We start from the raw sequence: 23,002 nt of genomic DNA, 5'->3' as shown, positions 1-23,002 counted from the left end.
GAATTCAGTATCTACAATGCCAGTCATTTTCCATTATTTCAACTGTAACTTTTTCCACCCAGGGTAAATAAGTTCCTCTGCTCAGGAAGGGAAAGTATGGGACGAATTCCCTTGGAGGAGTGCCTTATCTCACTGGTGCTGGGGAGAAGCAACTGAGCGTGCTCAGCTTAGCTCCTGTGAGCCGTTGTTCTGATTCTCTGCCCTACCTCTCCTCAAGAACTTCTCATTCTGTTTCTCCATGAGGTAAGCTTGAAATGTCAGGATCTGGCCTTTCAGGGGGGAGACTTGACATTTGGGATGTGTAGAGTCAATTCAGAGGGGAAGTTATTGGGGAACCTGATTTTGGCTAATATCTATGATTCTTCTCTAAACTGACCCTTTGAGTAATTAGACTGAGTATTTTTTTCTTCAAATATCTCATTCTTGTGTCCCCTTCTAATCGCAGAGTGTTGACAACAAATTATCACTTTTTCTATAGAAAAAAAGAAGTCCCAAATCCTAGTGGCTAAAACAACAAATGTTTATTTCTTGCTCACATTACATGTTCACCAGGGCCCTGGTCATCTGCTTTGACTCTTTTCTAAATGCCTGAAATCTGAGAGCTCAAAGCAGTTTTTATATTTGAACACATGCCACACAGTGGGAGTTTAGGGTTTTTAAAGACTGGTTCAAATTTTAGCACCTCTGAGTAGGTCTTTATTAGAAAATAAAACTAGAAAAACATTTTCAAGTTTGAATCCTGGGATATAATTACAGAGACTTCCAGGGCAGTGTTTTCAAACTTAACTCTTCCTATTGGGGAGCCATATTTATAACAAACAACAAAAAGAAATACCATCTACATCTGAATAGGCCTTTTCATATCCCCCTGACTTGCTGAGAATTATTTTTGGTAATGCTTCATTCAGAGCTTTTCTTTCAGGGTGTTGGTACTTTCCCTTTTTAGATATGAGTTATACTAGACCAACCTCTATTATTTCTGGATTACATGTCAGCAGTGGAAAATGAATTGAGTGCTTTGAGAAGAAAAAAATCATTACCAGAATGATGAATAGTACTGGGTTACTAAAAGTAGGGGCTCTGGAAAGATCGTTGGCTTGATTTTTCTGGGAAACATATCTTCTTTGGATATTCTTCAGAGTTGTGATAATTTCCTTGAGCAGCAGTGGGAGGCAAGTCTATTGATACTACTCTTTCTCCTGGTCCATTGACTTCAAAGACAGGCCTTTCTCTGCTATGTGGTATTCAAATAAAAACTGCTTTGAGCTCTCAGATTTCAAGCATTTGGAAAAGAGTCACCAGCCAGCAGCCAAATTTATATATTTGTTGCTTTTGCCATTGGAAGGAGGTATCTTTTTTCCACAGATGTGTATTATTCCTACTATGTACCAGAGAGTGCTGTGTGCCAATAACACAACAATGACCGAGACTGACTAAGCCCCTCACCTAATAGAGCGCTCAGTCTGGGGAGCAGAAGGTGGATATAGATGGGTCAACAGCCTACAATTCCATGGTGAGAAATACCATGGTGAGGACACCCATAGTGCTATGGGAATCCCCATAGTGCAGGGGAGATCAGGGAAGACTTCCTGAAAGAAGTGACTTATAATTGTGATCTCAGGAATAGTAGGTCTTAGCCAGAGGAAGAAAGAATGAGCAAAGGCCCTGCGGTCTTAACCGGAGGAAGAGAGAATGAGCAAAGCCCCTGAGGTTGGCATATTTGAAGGACTGAAAGTAGAAAGCACATGTAAGGGAGATAAACATGTCTTTTAGAAAATAATTGAATAGGAAAGGGAGAAGGCATGAGGTTAAAGCGGTAAGAAAATGCCAAGGTCATGGAAAATCTAGCAAAACATCTCAGGAAGTGTGGCCTCTATCTCTATGGATATAATCACTGAATGGTTTTTAGCAGGGAAGTGGCATGATGCGAATTGTTTCTAGAAACCACTCTGATTGCTATGTTGAAAACAGACTGGGAGAGACAAAGTCTGGAGGTAGGAGATACACAGATCAGTGCAAGCGTTACATAGGCATTCAGGTGAGAGATTATGGTTGTCTGAGATTAGTATTGCCTGTGGAATGCACGAGATGGGCAGATTTGAGAAAAATGTGGAAGGTAGAATTAACAGGGTTTGATTACAGGCATGATATGGATGGTGTAGGAGACAGAAATCTAGCCTGGCACTGAGATTGCTCAAGTCTCTGACTTGGACACTAGGTTGATAGTGAGGCCATTTATTGAAACAGGAAATCCTGGAGGAAGAGCAGACTTGGTCTTGAATTCAGGTTGGGAAATGTGGATTTCAAGTGTGTAGAGGACACTGTCAGTGATGCCCTTGCATCCTGCTGGCCTATCATTGAAACAGACTGCGTGTGAAGACAGTGTCTGTATCTCTCTGCCTGTGGCCCTTCTTTGGCCACTAGAGTGAGCTTGGCTGCAGAGCACAAGTAGTCAGACCTGAAGTTCCACAAAGTTAATGTCCCAGGAGTGACCATCAGCAGTGAGGGACAGGAATTGGTGAATACATACCTAGGATTTCCTGTCCCTTTATGAGCATCAGTTCTGAGGCATCTTCCACCCGATGTCTCAGAGGGTCTCCAGTGAAACTGAGCCACAGTTGCCAACTGTGATAACCTGCTTATTAACACATTCTTTATTTGTTGTCTTTCTTTCCCTGTCTCACTGCCATTCCCTCAGAATTCCTCCGGGGATCACCTCCCTCCAAAATAAACTATTTGCACCCAAATCGGAGTATCAGAATCTAAGATGAAGGTGAAACAACCAAGTGGAATTTCCAGAAGGCAAACTGGTATTAAGGTCTGAAGCTCAGGGGTAGAGTTTGGGCTGAAGGTGTCAGTTGGGAGCCATCAATATATGGATGCTTTCTCATCGATGGTGTGGCTATAGATGATTTTCAAAAAGAGTATGTGGGAGAAGAGGAGGTCCTAAATATCACTTAGGGGACAGGCAGAGGAAGCGTTGGCCTCAAATGCAACAGAAAAGGAAGAGCCAGAGAGACAGGAGAAGGAATAGCAGAGTGTGGGACCACAAAAGTCCCAAACTGATCTCTTACAGACCTCTGAGAACCACAAGGACAGAGTGGTTCTCAGAGGTCTGTAAGAAAAGAATAAAAAATGGTCACTGGACTTAACTACAAGGTGGTCATTGGTGGCTTTGGGAAACAGACTTTCAGTAAAACATGAAGGCAAATTCAGGCATCATGGATTAAGTCACGATTGAGAAACGAGAAAATCTAGGCAGCGGGCCGACCCAGTGGCTCAGGAGGTTGGAGCTCTGTGCTCCTAACGCCAAAGGCTGCCGGTTCGATTCCCACGTGGGTCAGTGCCAGATGGCTCAGTTGGTTGGAGTGTGGGCTCTCAACCACAGGTTGCTGGTTCGACTCCTCAACTCCCAAAAGGGATGAGGGGCTGCGCCCCCTGCAACTAACAATGGCAACTGGACCTGGAGCTGAGCTGCGCCCTCCACAACTAAGATTGAAAGGACAAGAACTTGACTTGGAAAAAGTCCTGGAAGTACACACTGTTCCCCCCCTCCTCCAAAAAAAAAAAAAAAAAAAAAAGTCTAGGCAGAGAACAAAGACAATCCTTTTAAGAAGTTGAGATGTGAAGGGAGAGAGAACAATAGAGCAGTGGCTAGAGATAGATTCAGAGAAGAGGAGGGGTTCTTTCTGCAGAGCATCTTCAAATTTCTCTCTGACCTCCTCTTCTGTTCTCCCTCTTCCACTTTAGAGGATCTTTGTGGTTACACTGAGTCCACCCAGATAATCCAGGATGATCTCTATATCTTAAAGTCAAATCATTGGCAACTTTAATTTCACCTGCAACCTTAACTCCCCCTTGCCATGTACCATAGGACGTTCACAGGTCCTGGATACTCATAGATTTCTGTTTTCATTGGTAGTTCCATTTTTAATACTGTGCCACCGCTGTGTTGTGTCAAGTGCTTCTAGGACTAAGCTTCCCAATTTGTGTGCTATTCTTGTACATAATACACTGCTGCACATAATATATTTGGACTGAAAGCAGTCATGATGATTGTTATTTTTTACTGCCAATTTATATAAGAAACACAAAACTCAAAATTCCTAGCCAAACAGTAAATATATTATGTGGTAGAACATAAATATTCATAGGACTTTTCCCCCCAATCTTCCTAAAATTGACAATACAACAGCTCAAAGATTATGAGGATGCAATAAATATTAAACACCACATGGAAGCAGTGGCTGCCTGAAGGCTCCCAGAGCACACAGTCAGTTTTTCCTAATAGTTCTTCTCCAACCAAGCCCCGCTCCTTACGTTCTTTATTGGCACTCTTCCTATAAAGCTTTAATGAGCCCTGTTCTACTCTGATCTGGAGACAAGGGAGAGGAAAGGAAGAGAAGCAGAAAGATAGTGCAGAAGGACTATCTTTGTGCAGAAGGACCCTGGGCATGAAAAGGATGGCCTTATCCACCTACCCAACCAGCCAAGAGTGCCAGGTGGCCAGATCACACAGGGCCCACAGCCCAGACTGTGGGGCTTTCCTATGTGGAAAGAGGTGTTACCTGAGGGCTGCAGAATGGACCCAGCTGCCCCCCAATCTAAAGAACACATTTTTTAAAATTGGGGAACAGTGTGTTTTTCCTGTCCCCATCAGCTCCATGTCAAGTCGTTGTTCTTCAGTCTAGTTGTCTAGTTGGGGGGTGGGGGGAGGGAACACAGCTCTGTTCCAAGTCAAGTCATTGTTTTCAATCTGTAGGCACAGCTCACTGGCCCATGTGGGAATCGAACTGGCAACCTTGTTGTTAAAAGCTCACGCTCTACCCAACTGAGCCATCCGGCAGCCCCCTAAAAAAACACTTCTTAAGCGACCATTCTCTAAGTTGAAAAGTCAAATGAAGTCGCAAACATCTCCATGATGCTTAGTTTACCAGGTTGGTTGGCAGATCAGCAAAGGACATAAGGAACACCAGCTTAGCAGGGAATGGAACACCAGCTTAGCAAGGAAGCAGGCAGAGCTGCCCAGGGAATGTTGTAGGTCACCCTAAGCAGAGTGGAGAAACTGGGCAGCAAAAGGGATTGAAATACCTTCCCGGAACCTCCCATTCCTTCAGGTTCTCAGACATGAAAATGACCGAGCATATTTTCGTAGCTCAGACTTTTGGGATACACTTTAAGCATCAGACCTTGCATTGGATGCATTATACGCATTATCACCTTTAATCTTATCACCAGTTCAATGAGTTCGCTTTAGCACCTATAATTAAGAGAGGAAACTGAAGCCAGAGAAGTTCAGTTACTCACTGAAGGTCACACAGCTGATACGTTTCAGTGTTGGGATTCACGTTTAAGACTTCTGACTCCAGAGCCTGTCCTTTCAACCAGGAAGTACTTTAAAAAGCTTTCTGTACAGGATAGTTTCTTCCTTGGTGGCGGAATGATTCAAACCATCAGCCCATCTTGCTCTATAACGAGTGGCTTTTTCTAGGGTTATTTGGGATGAAGTCGGGGACAAATGTGTATACCAAGTCGGCTATGGAAGTATACCATCAGGGGAAATTAAAAAATGATAGGTGTTTTACTCTATCTAAGTTTCAAAGATGATAGTTACCTTTTTGATTGTTTGGCCTAGCTCGTATCAACACATACTTATTTTATCTAATGTCATCACCAGAAACAAAGATGACACCTGGTATATCTTACCTTATCTTCAGGAAGTCCTGTTTGACTTGATTTTCCTCTCTAGTTTGGAGACATGACTATTGCTAAGCCACTGTGGGGAGAGGAACTTGTACTGGAATTTCTTTTCTAGATCTGACACTGCCCTAGAATTCCCAGTTCTTCATTTTCGTTGAATCATCCTCATACCAGCACCTAAGGAGTGTTGTGACAATGAACTGTAAACGGGTGTTACTGGGTGTGACATCACCATCCACCGATGTCTATCTACTTGGTTGGCTCATTCACAAGGGCGGGCAATTACTATAGGCAGCCGCTGTGCTCCTTGGTAAAGACGGGGCTGGATGTATTCCCTGACTCTCTCTGAAAGAATCATGGGGAGGGGGAGGGTTATCATGTTGAAATAGAACAGGACAATTATGGCCACAAAATCAAATCACAATCAAAACTTTGTTGACTCTTGGTTTAAAAACAAAATTTAAATGCAAAAATTATGGACTTTACTTTGGGATTATGCTCTTGCAAGAACTCCCACATTTTGGTGTGCCCTTTTTAACTTTTTAAAATTTTATTTTAAAAATTGTTGTACAGTAAATTTGATTTTTTTTCCTTTTGAGGTAAAGTTCTACGAATTTTAATACATGTATAGATTCATGCAACTATAACATGATGACAATACAGCACAATTTTATTATCTGCCCCCCCCAAAAAAAACCTCCATCCTGTTATCCATTTACAGGGATAACTCCTAGTCTCTGAAAACCACTGGACTGTTCCTCTTCCCTACAGTTTTGTCTTTGAGAATTCTATTTAAATAGAATCTTCCAGCAAGTAACTTCCTGAGACTGCCTTGTTTTCGATTAGCACAATACCTTGATGATTCATCCAAGTTCTTCTGTGTACTAATACTTTCTTCCTTTTTATTGCTGAGTAGTATTCCATGGTATGGATGCATCATCACCATTCACTTATTAAAAATTATTTTATTTTTTTAACTGATGTTTAATTCATATACCATAAAATTAACCCCTTTAACTTCGTTTTATAAAAAAAGAAGAAATGGGCCATGTGTTGTTCCATACTTTATTCTCTTAACTTCCCTCACTCCATAAAAATTTATCTTTAAACTGGAAACAGATTTTTGGACATGCCATGTTTGTCTGACTTTCTCCGGTAGATTATTTCTATATTTGGAGAATTGTTCAGTACAAGTTCTCTCTCCATCTGCTTGCACTCATATTAGTAACAAGTATTCTCTCCTTTCAATTGATTTCAGATCAGCTCTCCAAAACTCTGCGTTGTCTTTATTTTAAAACTGTTTTTGATAGGTAATACCTATATATTGCATAAGACACAAAAACCACAAAATGGTATACTGGGGTAAATAAGTCTCTCTCACCCTCTATCTCCCAGAAACTCAGTCTCTTCTCTGGAGCTAAAAATTTTCTCAACTTTCTTAGGCCTCATTACAGTGCTAATTACAAATATATGCATTTATAAAAATATATACAAATGTATTAAAATATGTATATAAACATATATAGGATACAAATATATGTAAGTGTACATATAAAATATAAATAGATGCATATGCAATCAATGCATACACATGTACACTTCCCCCCACACAAATGGAGTCGTAGTCTTCCCGTTGTTCTATACTTTATTCTCTTAACTTCCCTTCTCTTAGAATTCTTTCCAGAAAAGTACATTTAGAGCAATCTATTATATTCAGTTTACTCTATTGTATGAGTGCATCATAATTTATTTAAGCATCCCATTCATGTATGTTGTTTCCAAAGTTCTCTCTCAATGAACATTTGAAATGAACATACCATTTTATTTAAATTATTTCACATCTCTGTAGGATACTTACTTGGAAGTAGAAATTTTGGGTGAAAGCATATGTGCATTTCTGCTGTTGAAGGATATTGACAAATTGTCCTTCAAGGAAGTTGTGTCAATTTACATTCTATTAGCAATGGATCACAGTGTTTCTCCACTATCTGCATGTTTTAGTAACTAATTATTTTAACATAATCTCAGATATTAATGAGTATTCAATTATCAAAACCAGGAAATTAACAATAATGTCTGAAACTTTGTTTTCATGACATTAACACTTTCGAAGAGTCTTGGGCCAGTTATTTTGAAGAATGTCCTTCAATTTGAGCCTATCTTTTCTTTAAAGCAAAGAACCAAGGTCAAATAACTCAAGGCACAAAAACAAGGAAAACTTGCCAGGCATAAACAAGAATAAGCAAAATAAATTTTAAAAATATAGTTAGTAAGAATACCTACCATTTAAAAAAAATTTTTTTTGACTACTTAACCCTTTTTTGAACACTTCCTACACTGCAGATATCACTTTGCCTGATAATTTACTGGATGCCAAAGTTGTGGCCGGCAGAGTGTTAAATGCTTTATATGCATTATCTCATGTATTCTTCATAGTAATTCCTCAATAGTCCCCACATTGTGGATGAGTCAATTGTGTATAGACCGGCAGAATTCTTTGCTTCAGGTCACAGAATTAGTTCTCTTTCTCTTCCATTTTCTTCTTTTCAAATTACAAAAATTATACATGCACATTATAACAAGTCAAAGTAATTCACAGGGGCAGCAAAATAAACGTAGAATGCCCCGAACTCACTCCAGTACCGCACACCATAGGTAACCTCTATTGACAGCTGGGAGTGTTTATCTCCAGACCATTTTCTATTAGAACCAAAATTTGAATACAACACTTTCTGAACCCAAAACCATTATTCATAATGAATATTCAATGATGTCTCCCGTATGCAAATAGCAACTTATATAATCATATGAGGTCTGACAATTAAGTTCATGAACTTGTTGCAACAACGTTGCTAACCTTTTTTGATATCAGAGGGATTTTCATTATGAATTTGTACCAACTGGACAAACAGTTAACCAAGTTTACTATTTGGACGTGCTGAAAAGGCTGCGTGAAAAAGTTAGACGACCTGAACTTTTCACCAACAATTCATGGCTCTTGCATCGCGACAATGCACCAGCTCACATGGAACTGTCTGTGAAGGAGTTTTTAGCCAGTAAACAAATAACTGTATTGGAACACCCTCCCTACTCACCTGATCTGGCCCCCAATGACTTCTTTCTTTACCTGAAGATAAAGGAAATCTTGAAAGGAAGACATTTTGATGATATTCAGGACATCAAGGGTAATACAATGACAGCTCTGATAGCAATTCCAGAAAAAGAGTTCCAAAATTGCTTTGAAGAGTAAAGTAGGAGCTGGCGTTGGTCCATAGCTTCCCAAGGGGAGTACTTCAAAGGTGACGGTAGTGATATTCAGCAATGAGGTATGGAGCACTTTTTCTAGGATGAGTTCGTGAACGTAATTGTCCATCCTCCTATATATTTTAAAAATAAAATGGCTCTTAAAACTTCAATCAACTATATTATTGTTGAAAAGCAGGAAAAGTGAAAACATATTAAGTACCGTCTGTCTGATACTTTTTATTCACAGCATAAAGAACACCAGATTAATTAATTAATTAACACAAAAAGAGATGTTGACAACTGACCCCCTGAAAGTACGTTTTGTGAACTTTCTGTTTAGCCAAGTGTTGACTATAAGTATAGGAATAATAAAGCGCGTAACCAAGGAGGAAGAACAAAAGCCATCCTGTTGTGCACTCACTCATCTAGAGGAAGGTTTGCTGTAGAAGGAGGTTGGAGTCAATGGTTGTAATGAAATTCTTGTAGCTTCAGGTAACCTAGTATTAGATTCCCCGTATAGTATTGACTGTGTGGTATCCTGGTGAGGTTAGAATGGTGACTAGCATCTCAGGCATGTTCCACCCACCCCAGATCAAGCACAGCAAAGCATCCATGGTAGTGACACTGGAAAATAGGAGCTCACTTCTTCAGGCCATAGAATGATGCAATTTAAAAAATTACCCTGGCATTTTGGGGATGCTTCATTCTTCATAACCCGGGAGACTGGGCTGTAAGGAAGACCCCGCAGTTTCACTGAGTCAAGATTCCCTTTTGCAGACTGGTGCAGCTGTTATGGAAGGCAGTGTGGAGGTTCCTCAAAAAATTACGAATAGAATTGCCATATGACCCAGCAATCCCTCTCCTGGGTATCTACCCAAAAAATCTGAAAGCATTTAGAGATAAAGACACGTGTGCTCCAATGTTCATTGCAGCTTTGTTTACAGTGGCCAAGACATGGAAACAACCAAAATGTCCTTCGATAGATGAATGGATAAAGAAGTTGTGATATATATACACAATGGAATACTATTCAGCAGTAAGAAAAGATGATATAGGAACATTTGTGACAACATGGATGGATCTTGAGAGAGTAATGCTGAGCGAAATAAGTCAGACAGAAAAAGCAGAGAACCATGTGATTTCACTGATATGTGGTATATAAACCAAAAACAACAAAAGAACAAGACAAACAAATGAGAAACAGAAACTCAGACACAGACAATAGTTTAGTGGTTACCAGGGGGTAAGGGGGGTGGGGGATGGGGGATGGGAGATGAAGGTAAGGGGGATCAAATATATGGTGATGGAAGGAGAACTGACTCTGAGTGATGAACATACAATGGGATTTATAGATGATGTAATACAGAATTGTACACCTGAAATCTATGTAATTTTACTAACAATTGTCACCCCAATAAATTTAATAAAAGAAAGAAAAAAAAAGATTCCCTTCATCTTCTTTCTATTTCCACACGGAAAATAGATTCCACTGGGACTCAGACTACAGGTCTGTTTGCTAATATTTCACTTAGAAACTTTTCATCCTTAATTTTCTTTTATTGTAATGTCTTTGTCCCATCTCACGTTCAAGGTAGTTATAACTTCATAAAACAAGGTACAGGGTTTTCCTTCTCCTCTTTCTCCTTGTTCTTTAAATCTCTGAAAACTTTGGGTTATCATTTTTTTAAAGGTTTGTTAAAATACACCATAAAATTGTCTGTTCCTTCTCTCTTTGTAAGTGGAGAGAAGAGGATTAGAAGATTCTTGACTACTCTCCATTCCTTTATTAGGTATTGTTTTTTTGGGTTCTCATTTTTTGGTATCATTGGTAATTTTTGTTTTCTAGAAAACAATATACTTTCTTTAAGTTTTCAAATTTATTGGCAAAAATTCTTTATACTATTATTCATCATTTTAAAAATCTCTGCTGTATCTCCAGTTATGTCCCTTTCTTTGCTCATCTCTCTGTTACTCTGTCTCTCAAATTTTCATTCTCTGTAAATTTCTCTCTCTGTCAGTATTATAAGAAGAGTGTCTATTTTATAAGGCTTTTTAAAGAACCAGCTTTTGGTCTTGATAATTTTTGTGTGCTGTTCATTTGGGGAATTATTCTTTGTTTTATAACTTGTTTAATTGAATATTAAATGCTTAATTGGCTTACTTTTACTATGTTTTATGTATATACATTTTAAAGCTTTATCTTTTTAAATGCCACTTTAGCTGAGGGCTGGCGATAGAGTTGCCTGGTTCTCTCACTTACTAGCTATGTGATCTTGGGCAAGTTATTTCACTTCTTTTTCATGCTCCTTTTGTTCAAGTAGTTTTAAATGATTGATCCATCATTATCTGATAGAGATGTGTTTCAGCTTACCCTTCTTTTTGTTCAAATCATTTTAAATGATTGATCTTTCATTATCTGATAGAGATGTGTTAAATTCTCCTGGTTTGGGGATCAACATATTTCAAGGATAGGTTTTGTTTTGTGGGGGGGTGCATACAAGTACCTGAAATTCTGTCTTTCTGGTGGACTGTTCCTTATCATAGTGTTATATATCTATTTGTAATAATGTTTTTGATTTAAATTATATTTTTGCAAATATTAATGTTCTTATACCGCTTTTTTGTTTAGAGTAGATGGTGCCAGGTTTATATTTTTCTATATCTTCACTTTCAAAGGCACCCAGCTACTGAATAGCAAAGTCAGTTTTATTCCTAAATCCCAACCTCCAGCCCAGTGTTCTTTTTCTTTACAATACATTCCAGCTCTACTTTCTTCCATAATTTAGCTCAAATCACTCTTCACCCTGAGGTGTCTCCCAACAGCTCAGGTAATTGCTTCCTCTTCTGAATGAATGCTCGATGTCTGCAGTACTCATTGTGTCAGTAAGGTATGCTATCCTAGTTTTTTGTGTTACCGATTTTGGAAGCTCCTTGAAAGCTACAGTATGGATTATAGCACTGCTGAAGGAGACTCCAGAATTACTTTACTAAGGGGATTTTAGGGTGCAGTGTGGTTGGTAAGAGAGTGCCTAAGGGACTTTTCTTGAAGCTGAATTTGCATAGCAGGCATGCTATTTTTATTTGCAGTGAGTGGGGGTGGGTGTTAAAAAGTGTGAGAAGAGGTTAGCTAAAGCCACCACACGCCACTCTTTCAGCCAGTACTATTCTCTCCTGGCCTGCCTGTGAGGGTGGTTCACAGCAAATCTAGCTGCTCTTCAAAATCACGTTGAAAGTGAGATGAAAAAAAAAAGAAAATGCATACCTTCAGATCCTATTCCAGAGCTACTGCGCTAGCTAGAATCTCTTGGATGGAGTCTGAGAATCTGGTGTTTAAGAACCTCTATTGGGAAGTTCAAGTTGAAGGTATCAGAGCACACACTTGGCAGGCAATAACTTCTTGTAAAGACAGGGTGGTCATCAAGTCTGGAAACACAAGCAAACACATAATAAATGCTTTGATTGACATGATATTACAATACACGATAATGTAACATTTCTGTTTCCCAGCTCCCGTAGCAACTGTTTAATTAAACAAGGAGGCCTTTAGACTGAGGTGGCTTTAATACCTTAGTAGCCTGTGTAAGCAAACCAAAACGTAAGTCTGAAATGCCTCAAGGTTAAGAAATCAAAATCTAAGGACCAATCACAAACAGCCAACTAGGCTTTCCCAGATAAGGGAACCACCTAAGCATAGCCAATCTAATCATTTCCTTGCATTGCCTCTGCCTCTTCACAATAAGTCCTTACCCAGGCTCCTGTCTATGGAGCACTCCTAACCTCTTCTGGTTTGGTGTTTCCTGATTCCAGTAGATTGTTGTTCAAATAAACTCTTAACATGTTTAATATGTCTCAATTTACCTTTTAACACTGCAAATATCATGCCCTAATCAAATCAATTTAGTAAGCATTCATTTATTCACTGTGAAGGATACAAAAGAAGCATGTCAGAACAAAATGAATCATGGCTAACATCTACTGAGCACCTAATATGCGCCAGGCACTTTGTTAAATGCTCCATTTAACATGGTCATTGTCTCATTTCTTAGTTACCAGGCTTCTGTGTGGAGACTCCCATCAGAGTTGACTTCTCCATAGGCTCACGAGCCACAATGCCTGGGGTCCACGATACTTCTAGCAGCCCGTGAAAATGTTTTAGTCTCTTTCAGAATCAAAAGTTAACATAACGGAATATAATCCTCCCTGGATATTAGTCTTTATACTCCCACAGTCCTAAAATATAATTTGTAATTTCTTTTATGGGGCAAGGAGCCCACGAAGGCAGCCTTGAGCCTCTGAACGTCATAATGCAGCCCTCACCATAATCATTCCCACTTAACAGATGAAGAAACTGAGACTCAATAAAGAAACAAAACTTGCCACACAACTAGGAAATGACAAGAGTTGATATTTAGATATAGGTCTGTGGGACTCCATCATGATCCTTTAACTACCACACTATACACTGTACAACACGAGATAGCAAGAAAGCTCATTCTAAGCCTGGAAAACAAGTTGGTTGTGCACTAGCCAAATAGAAAATATTTCAGGGACAGAATAGAATTTACTGTCTAAACTCAGGGACATATCCAGATTTGTAGGACCTGAGGCTTTTTACAAATTGGAAGATGTTCTTTAAGAAAAAAACTACAGAATTATCAATACAAATTAGGTACACAGTCTTGGAGGTGGCTGTCCAAGTAAGGGGCCCTCAAAGGTAAGCCTCATTAGTTTCGTGGGAAACCCACCTCCCCTCGATGTCCTTGCGCCTAAAGAACCCCAGAGAAGGAAGGAATCAGTGTCAGCCAAGAATATCAGCAAAGGTCTTAAGGAGGGTAAGGAACTTGGAAGTATGGCTCTGATTTGGGTACCCTGAGTGCAAAGCCTGGGGGACAAATATGAGCAGTCTGTTCAGGGAAGGGTAGAGAATCCCACTTGACTGAAACCTACAGCAGTTGTGTCCAGAGGGAAAGCACCAGGTTTGCTGAGGAAGGCAGAGCCTGTTTTAAATACCAGGGTCGAAACGGAGTCTTTGTATACTCCTGGGTCTTCTGTTGTTACACAGCGAAAGGCAATGTGAGGATGAGGAATCTAGTATCATGGGCAGGACCCTCAGGAGGGATGGAAAGAGGCAGGCGATCTGATTGAAGGACTAATCTGGGTGTGTTTCAATGAGCACCTGATAAATTATGGTTGGAAGGGAGGATGCAAGAATGAAAAAGAAAAGAGAGAGAGGAAAATGGAAAGAGCATGCAAATCCAAAAGGATCAATGAAGTATTATTGGTGCAAAAGTAATTATGGTTTTTGCAATGTTTTTAAGCTTTTACACCACAATGACTTTTGCACCAACCTAACAGATGTGAGGAATAGAAGGGACCAAGAGTCTGTGATAATTTTGACATTCTGAGCCTGGATAATTGAAGGAATAGTTGTGGGATAGCCAGTTATTTAGAGGTTGGTTAGGTTTGGTTCTAGAGAAGTTAAAGCTAACAAAAAATATTGTAATAACTGGGATCCACGTATCACCAGAGGAAGCTGAACCCCTGGGATGGGGAAGCATTCTGAGCAAAGCTTGACTAGACTCCATGGGCATTATGAGTGTGTGCGGTGTTGTCTGTGTATCAAATTCCCCATCTGATCAACACCATTCTTTTTCAGTCATGTTGACAGCTTTAAGAACCTCACAGTCTCACTCTTCTTCCTGTCTCGGAAGCATTTTGCCTCTAACATGGCTTCTGTTAAACACAATGATGAGATTAGTTACAATTTAACTCTCAGAGTTTCCACCTGCCCTGCTGCCTCTCCAGGTGACTGGTCAAGGGGACAAGACGCAACAAAAATACAAAGAAGAGAATGGATTGGAGAAGGCATTATAGAGCTATAAAAAATAGAAAGGAATATGTAATTAGAAAGAAGGTAGAGGCTTCCATTGATTCAAAAAGTATGTATTGCATACTTGTTATGTGTCAGGTTTTTTTCTTGGAAGAAAAGTCATGACTATAAAAGAGTTGCAGTTTCTGACCTGAAGGTATCTGAGTTTTCAAGGATGGGTATTTGGGAAAGTGACAGGGTTTGCAAGGATGGGTATTGGAACGTGACAGGATCAGGCAGAGAATTAAGAACAGCATATTCTAGAGAGTGAGGAGCAGGATGATGAATTTGGTTTTAGCCATGGTCAATTTGGTGTTCTGAAAATGTAAAGTATGTCCAGTATGCAATTGTAAACATGGGAATGGAGTGTAGGAAAGAAGCCAGGGCAAGAGATAGAAGTTTTAGAGTATACTAACCAGCATAAAGTTAATGCCTGAGGCAGGCCTGGGAGTGTAAGCATTGTTTCCAAGGCTAACAGGGTAGTACAAGGGAAGGTTCATAACAGAGCTACAGATGCTTCCAGAATGGAGGAATTATACAATATTGGTGAAAGAAAGGAAAAGAATTTAAATAAATAGACTGGTGAATATAACACAAAGAAGTCAGCCAAAGTAGTTGGAAAGACAACCTGAGACATTGCCTTTTGAGATATAATTTTTCTGTAAGTAATACTTTACCTACATCCCAAAATAGTAATATTTAGTTTGTGTTGTTGCTCATTTCCAAATATTAACCCATGAATTACGTAGATGTCATTTCTAAATGTGTGGGGTTATATCGGTCATGACACACTGATGATTGTGGTGGAGAGACTGTTCGTGACGTGACGTCTGCCTGACCCTGACTAGAAGCTGGACCCTCACACTGTATCAGCTCGACCCGAGCCAGAGCAGAGATTCATTCCTGCAAACCCCCTCGGAGACTGTCTTATCCCTCCGCATTGTCCCCAAGCATGTTTGTTCCTGGAACAGGCCCTCACTCTGACCTGGGCAAGTATGTAAGACATTTTCCTCTTATCTGGGGCAGGTCATGCCCTAGTACCCCATCTATCTGTCCCTGTTTTATATAACACCTCAGTGCCTGCCACGTGGCACTAAGGATATCCATGTCTTCTTGCTGCTGCCCAAGACAAGCCTTATGTGTAAGTTCCCTTAATAAACTCATGTTGTAATGCTGGAGTTGTCAGCCTCTTTCTTTGGTTTCTCATCTTGAGAAATTTTACATAACAATGATTGATCGATAGATAGCTAGGTAGATCGATATAGAGACATAGATTTGGCTGGAGGGGAATTTAATACAGAGAATTGATTCCGTGGTAACCGCATGTTGACAAGCCAACTGGAGACAGTGAGGCAACTCAGAGATTAGCAACAGCAGGATGTCATCACCACTTGTAGGTCTGAAGGGACAAGAGAAGGAGGTGGCTTTACCCAAGTTTACACCTGGAGCCATCTGAAGTGAATTAGAGCTGAAATGAGGACTGCCTAACAGAAGCTGGGAGCCAAAAGAAGCTATTCACAGGAAGCAGGGAACAGCTAGCCTTTTCTCCTTCTGCCTCCTAATCTAAGGTCAGTGTCTCCCATTGGCTGAGATTGCCTGGATGCCAAAGCTCAAGGGAGCCTGGGAATTGTAGTTCCTTTTTATAGGGGGACGAGTAAGGGGAAAACCATGCAGGGGAGGTGACTGCCTTTGCTACTGATTTGTGATTTTATTATATCATGGTCAAAGTCTGTGGTCTATCTGAAAATGATTTTTTGGTCTTTGTTGAGACTCATTGTGACCTAGGATATAGCCAAATATTGTAAATGCTCCAAGTGTTGTTGAAAAGAATGTGTATTCTCCATCTCTTGTATTTGATGGTAAGAATGTAGAAAGAAAGTGAAAGAGAAATTAATATTGACTCCTAGGTTTCTGATTGGGTAACTCAGTGAGACGTATGGACTGCCTGCCACTGACCAGCATTTTACTTTGTGTAAATCACATAAACTCTCTGAAGTCAGTTTTCTTATTTATAAAAATGGGTGTAATAATAATTATATTTCATAGGATTATTGTGATGGCAACAAGTTAATATACAGAGGTTCCAAAAAAAAGTATACACAACTTAAGAAAGGAAAAAACTGTATTAAAATTGTAATACTCAATATATATGAATAACAAAAGATGAATACAAGTCACATTTGACTTCTGCAATTATAAGAGGTGCTCAAAGTGGTTACCATTAGTGTAATTTTAATAGTTTTTTCCTTTGTTAAAATAGTCATTTAATTTATGACAAAGGAAGTAAGAACTTACACTGGGGTAAAGATGGTCTATTTAATAAATGGTGCTGAAAAACCGGACAGACACATGCAAAAAAAATGAAACTGGACCACCTTCTTATGCCACATACGAGAACAAATTCAAAATGGATTAGACTTAAATGTAAGACCCGAAACCATAAAACTCCTAGAAGAAAATATAGAGAGTTAGGCGGCCGGTTATCACAGTTGGTTAGAATGCAGTGCTCATCACACCAAGGTCGCTGGTTCGATTTCCACATGGGCCAGTGAGCTGCACCCTCCACAACTAGATCGAAAACAACAACTTGACTTGGAGCTGATGGGTCCTGGAAAAACACATTGTTTTCCAATATTCCCCAGTAAAAAAAAAGAAAGAAAGAGAGAAAATATAGGGAGTAAATTTGCAGACATTACTCTGAGTAACATTTTTACGGATATATTCCCTAAGGCAAGGGAACTAAAAGAAAAAATAAACATACGGGATTACATCAAACTTAAAAGTTTATTCACAGCAAAGGAAACCATCAATAAAACAAAAAGGCAGCCTACTGAATGGGAGAAGATAATTGTCAATGATACATGTGATAAGGGGTTAATATCAAAAATTTATAAAACACTCATTCAGCTCAACACCAAAAAAACAAGCAACCCAATTAAAAACTGGGCAGAGGACATGAAGAGACATTTCTCTAAAGAGGACATTCAGATGGCCAATAGACATATGAAAAAATGTTCAACCTCACTAATCGTTAGAGAAATGCAAATAAAAGCCACAATGAGATACCACCTCACTCCTGTCAGAATGGCTATCATCAATAAATCAACAAAGAACAACTGATGACGAGATTGTGAAGAAAAGGGAGCCCTTGTGCACTGTTGGTGGGACTGCAGATTGGTGCAGCCACTATGGAACTCAGTATGGAGGTATCTCAAAAAACTGGAAATGGAACTACCTCATGACCCAGCAATTCCACTCTTAGGTATCTATCCAGGGAAATCCAAGACTCTAATTCAAAAAAATATATGCACCTCTATGTTTATTGCAGTGCTATTTACAATAGCCAAAACTTGGGAACAATCGAAATGCCCAATGGTAGAAGACTGGATTAAGAAACTGCAGTACATTTATATAATGGAGTATTACTTGGCTATAAAGAAGAATGAAATCTTATCATTTGCAACAACATGGATGGGCCTAGAGAACATTATGCTAAGTGAAATAAGTCAATCGGAGAAAGACAAATACCTTATGATCTCACTTATATGTGGAATCTAAAGATCTGAATAAATGAGCAAAGTAAACAGAAATAGTCTCAGAGAGATGGAGGAAAAATTGATAGTTGCTAGAAGGGAGGGGAGTGGGGAGGAGGAAGAAGGGGAACGAATTAGAAAGCACAAATTAGTAGCCACAATATTGCCACGGGATATGAAAGACAGTTTGGGTAATATAATCAATAATGTTGTAAAGATTTTGTAGGGTGTCAGATGGGCACTTGTCTCATTAGGGAGACCACTTCATGGTGTAGATGCTTGACCACTGCGCTGAAGTTGAGTAATATTGTATGTCAACTATAATTTAATATATATAGTCACAGGATATGGAGTATAGCATAGGGAATAGAATCAATGGAATTTTAATAGATATATTTGATGTCAAAGGAGCAGTAGATTGGGGGAGAAGGGTTATCACTTTGTGATGGGTGAACTGTCTAACTATTACATTGTTTTATACTCCTGAAACTAAAAACAAACTAATGAAAAAAAACTAAAGGAAGAGGACAACCAGAAAAAAACAAATGTATATACATTTTTTGGCACCCTCTGTATGTAAGGTATTAGCACAATATCTAAATAACTGTTAAACATATTTTATTATTATTTTTATTATTACCAGCTAGGATATGGTTAAAGGAGAAAAGGTTTGAGTTTGGGGCGGGAAATCAAAATTTCCTATTGAGACTCATTATATCTAAGTTGTTTTGTAAGTTACCTTTCAATAAAAAGGATCTAAGTCATCTCAGCAAATGTCGCTAAGGGATGAAAGAGAATGGAAGTAAGAAAAGACCACTGGAAGGTCAAAGGCAACTTTTGGGAGGTGGCAGAATCAAGGGAAGATTTTCTTAAGGTGGAGAGAGTGGATCATTGTTTCAGGCAGAGACTAAGGAGCCATTTCAGAGGGAGATGGAATAACCGCCTACGGGTACTTTCATGTTTGTTTGTTTTTGTTTTGCAGTGTTGCAGTGCGTTGTTGTCTGGCGTGGTTCTGGGTAAGGAAGCGAGTCATCCCCAAAAGGCTGCAGAAGAGCAGAACTCTGGAAAAAATGACTGCAATTAACAGAACAACATCAAATTATAGAACATTAACTTACTTTGTGTGTGATTATCATATGATTAGTAAGCAGATTACTCTAGTAATAAGAAGCCTTGTTAAGCTTTTGATACAACAGGGAAAAGTGATTAACTTGACAAAGATTCATGAGCACATATGTTTCCAGCTTTGAGCTCCTATGTGGAATGAAGACTGAAATGATGAATTCCATAGTATTCACTGCCTTGACAGATTTTAGTGTGAGATTGTGCATGACCACACCCCTTACACAAGTTTGCACAGGCTTAGGAATTTTCTTTTTAAGGTTGTCATGCAACCTTTATTTTAACAAGGGCACACAAATGCATGGAAAGAATATTCCCAGGCATATTAATCTTGACTTAACAATTATGTGTCCCCCTTCACCTGGATTAGTGCCCAATTAGTTTTTATTTTCTGTATTGTTAAGGAGGAAAGCATTACTTTAAGCTTAGTGTAATTGGAGCCATCTTTCATAAACCAGTTTTAGATCTATCACAAGTCAACCATAAGCTAGATTCAATTATGTAGCCATTAACACACTTCCCATAAATAGAAAATGAAAAACAAGTTCTGTGTAGAGATAGATTTAACATGCACTTCTACCTTCCTGAAACTCCACTAAAACAAGCAAAGGGTATTTTAAGGTTTAAACTCAGTGAATGGAGAGAGTTGGAGAAGAGATCATTTTGGAAGTTGAAGAGTAGATGAAAACAGTGATAGAATAAGCAGAGCTTAGAAAATTGAATCCAATCAAGCAGTACAGAAAACTAGGAACTAACCTGATTGACAAAATATCCAAAGATTTAGAAACTAATGGCACAGGTGCTTCTGGAAGTGAGGGTAAAAGGGGTGTGCACTCGACAAGGAGGATGGCTAGGAAGTCAGTTTTAGGAAGACTTGGGTCCAACACCCCTCCCTAGGTCTGTGCAGCATCACAGAAACTGCCCCCTCCTTCACTGACAAAGAGTGATGTTTTATTTTCAGAATGAAGTAAAATTGTCTGCACGAAGAATACCAATGCAGCTGAGGGTAAGGGAACTGTACTAACAATAGGAGATTAAAATGAATGTATGTATTATTAGCTTCAGAGATGTAACATGCCACGTTGATTTTTCTCTGTTCTGAGTCCAGGATACTGAAAGCTAGATTTTCACACACACACCCCACCCCAGCAAGATACTGAAAGAGTCTTTTCTGGGAAATATGGCTAGTTCATGATGACAGACATGACACTGGAAAGACACTGACATCAGAGGTTTCCCCATTAAACAGCCCACTCTGATGCTCCTACAGTGAACCCCATACCGGACCAGCGTCTCTCATATCCTTAGTTTCCAGCTGGTGTGTTAGTGTCTCACTCTTAAATATTGTCAGGTACAAAGACTGAGACATCTGACAAAAGCCTTTAACCTGGAAGATAGAAAATAAAATAACGAGAAAAAAAGTAATGCTGAAAAAAATAAAGGTAAAATAAATGTGAAAAACCTCACAAAAAGAAGCTATTGTTACCATGAAACAAGAACAGAATTCTATCTCAAAATAAATAAACAAAGAAATAAATAAATAGAACATTACAAACATAAAGGAGGTGTTGGAAATTAAATACAATAGCAGAAATGACCGTTTTGAATACAAAGGTTGGAATATAAAGTTGAGGAATTTTACTAGCCAAAAGAAAATGAGATGGAAAATAAGAGATAAAAAAAAAAAAAGACAATTAGGATATTGATCAAGGAGGATTAGCATTGAAAAAATACAAAGAAGTAGCATCTGACATAAATTTCTTTGACCGTGACTAACATTTCAGTGCTCACCACTCCAATCTCCCAAGTGCCAGAGTTAGGTAGAAGTTAGGAAATGCAGGAGGAGGAGGAGGGGTGAGAGGGGGATCCATAGCGCCTACAGGAGAAGCTCATCACTAGCTTTGATTAACTGCCTCCCACCTTGTATCTGTTTTTACAACAGATGACCAGAGGTGGTCTGGAGCAAGATAAGGATCTGAGTCGACAGACCTCCACCCATTTTAGGAGGTCACGCCCTCCTGTGGAAGAGCATGCACCACCTTTCCCACCAAATCAATATGTAACTCCCTCACCCCACCCAGCAAACTATAAGTCCTCGTAAGGAGAGCTCTCTCGCCCTTTTTGTGCCAGTTCTCTCACCCACGTGTTCTCTCTCTCTCTCTCTCTCTCTCTCTCTCTCTCTCTCTCTCTCTCTCCTCAGCTAGGCCCATTCTCTTCCATGAGAATGTATCACTAATAAACCCTGTTTGCATATTAATCAGCTCTGACCTTTGATTTTCACTGCGTCAGCAAGAAGAACCCAGACTCCCTTAATACCAGCTACTAAATCTCTTTGCAGAGGGTTTTCTGTGGCCACCAGTGCCTATATAAATGTGTTAGACTTTGACTCTCCCTGTTTCTGTGGGAACAGCCTTCAATGGATGATTGTCAGGAGCTGTCTGTCAATGATTGATAAAAGTATTCTGGTTCCCTTGCATCCCAGGTGGTATACCTATCACCTTACTCTGATCTACTTTTATTTATAGGACATATCTCCACTTGATGTTTGAATATATTTAATATTTAGTTGTTTATGAGCTGTCTCCTCCAACACAATGTTAAGTCCCATGACGGAAGCCATATTTGTCTGTTGTGTTTATTGCATTTGTCCCTAAGTACCGAAGACAGGGCCTGGTGTGTAGTAGCTATTAATAAATTTATTTTGAATAAATTAAGAAAGAAAGAAAAATACAAACAAGATTAAAAAACAACAATTTATAGCGGCTGCTTGAGGAAGAGGAACTGGAAACTTGGGTGTCAGAGGTGAGAGAATGAGAGACACTTACTTCTCACTTCTCTAGGTCCCATGACCTTCAAACTTCTATAGCACCCAGAGTCTAGGCGGTGGTCTCCACCATTCTGCACACAAAAAATGGTCTGCAAAAGTGAAGAAAGGACATGTGAGAACACCTGTATAGATTTACTTTTCTTCCTAAAAGAAAGAAGGCATTGTTCATATTGAATTCATAGATTTTGAGTACATGTATAAGGTCAGACCACAAAGTTTACAAACTTGTTCCAACAATGTTGCTAACCTTTTTTTGGTATCAGAGGGATTATTCATTATTAATTTGTACCAACTGGACAAACAGTTAACCAAGTTTACTGTTTGGAAGTGATGAAACGGCTGCGTGAAAAAGTTAGATGACAGGAACTTTTCACCAACAATTCCTGGCTCTTGCATCACAACATGCACCAGCTCACACAGCGCTGTCTGTGAGGGAGTTTTTAGTCAGTAAACAAATAACTGTAGTGGAATACCCTCCCTACTCACCTGATGTGGCCCTCAATTACTTCTTTCTTTACCTGAAGATAAAGGAAATATTGAAAGGGAGACATTTTGATGACATTCAGGACATCAAGGGTAATACGACGACAGCTCTAATGGCCATTCCAGAAAGAGTTCCAAAATTGCTTTGAAGGGTGGACTATGCACTGGCGTCAGTGCATAACTTCCCAAGGGGAGTACTTCGAAGGTGACTGTAGTGATATT

At 39.3% G+C, this 23,002-nt stretch overlaps 1 long non-coding RNA gene across 1 annotated transcript; it reads right to left on the bottom strand.

The window, feature by feature from the left end:
• Positions 1 to 6,253: 6,253 nt before the first annotated feature.
• LOC148754849 (uncharacterized) lies at positions 6,254 to 22,388 on the bottom strand. The gene is made up of 3 exons (XR_016019590.1): positions 22,296 to 22,388; positions 12,209 to 12,369; positions 6,254 to 9,077 (listed from the first exon to the last, which is right to left on the bottom strand). It is a non-coding gene; the product is annotated as an uncharacterized LOC148754849 (long non-coding RNA).
• Positions 22,389 to 23,002: the final 614 nt, after the last annotated feature.

This window comes from Rhinolophus sinicus, chromosome 17, assembly GCF_057876585.1.
Source record: "Rhinolophus sinicus isolate RSI-liver-muscle chromosome 17, RSI-T2T, whole genome shotgun sequence".
In the NCBI taxonomy this organism is placed as follows: domain Eukaryota; kingdom Metazoa; phylum Chordata; class Mammalia; order Chiroptera; family Rhinolophidae; genus Rhinolophus; species Rhinolophus sinicus.
This window is presented reverse-complemented; position numbering and strand designations above follow the sequence as displayed.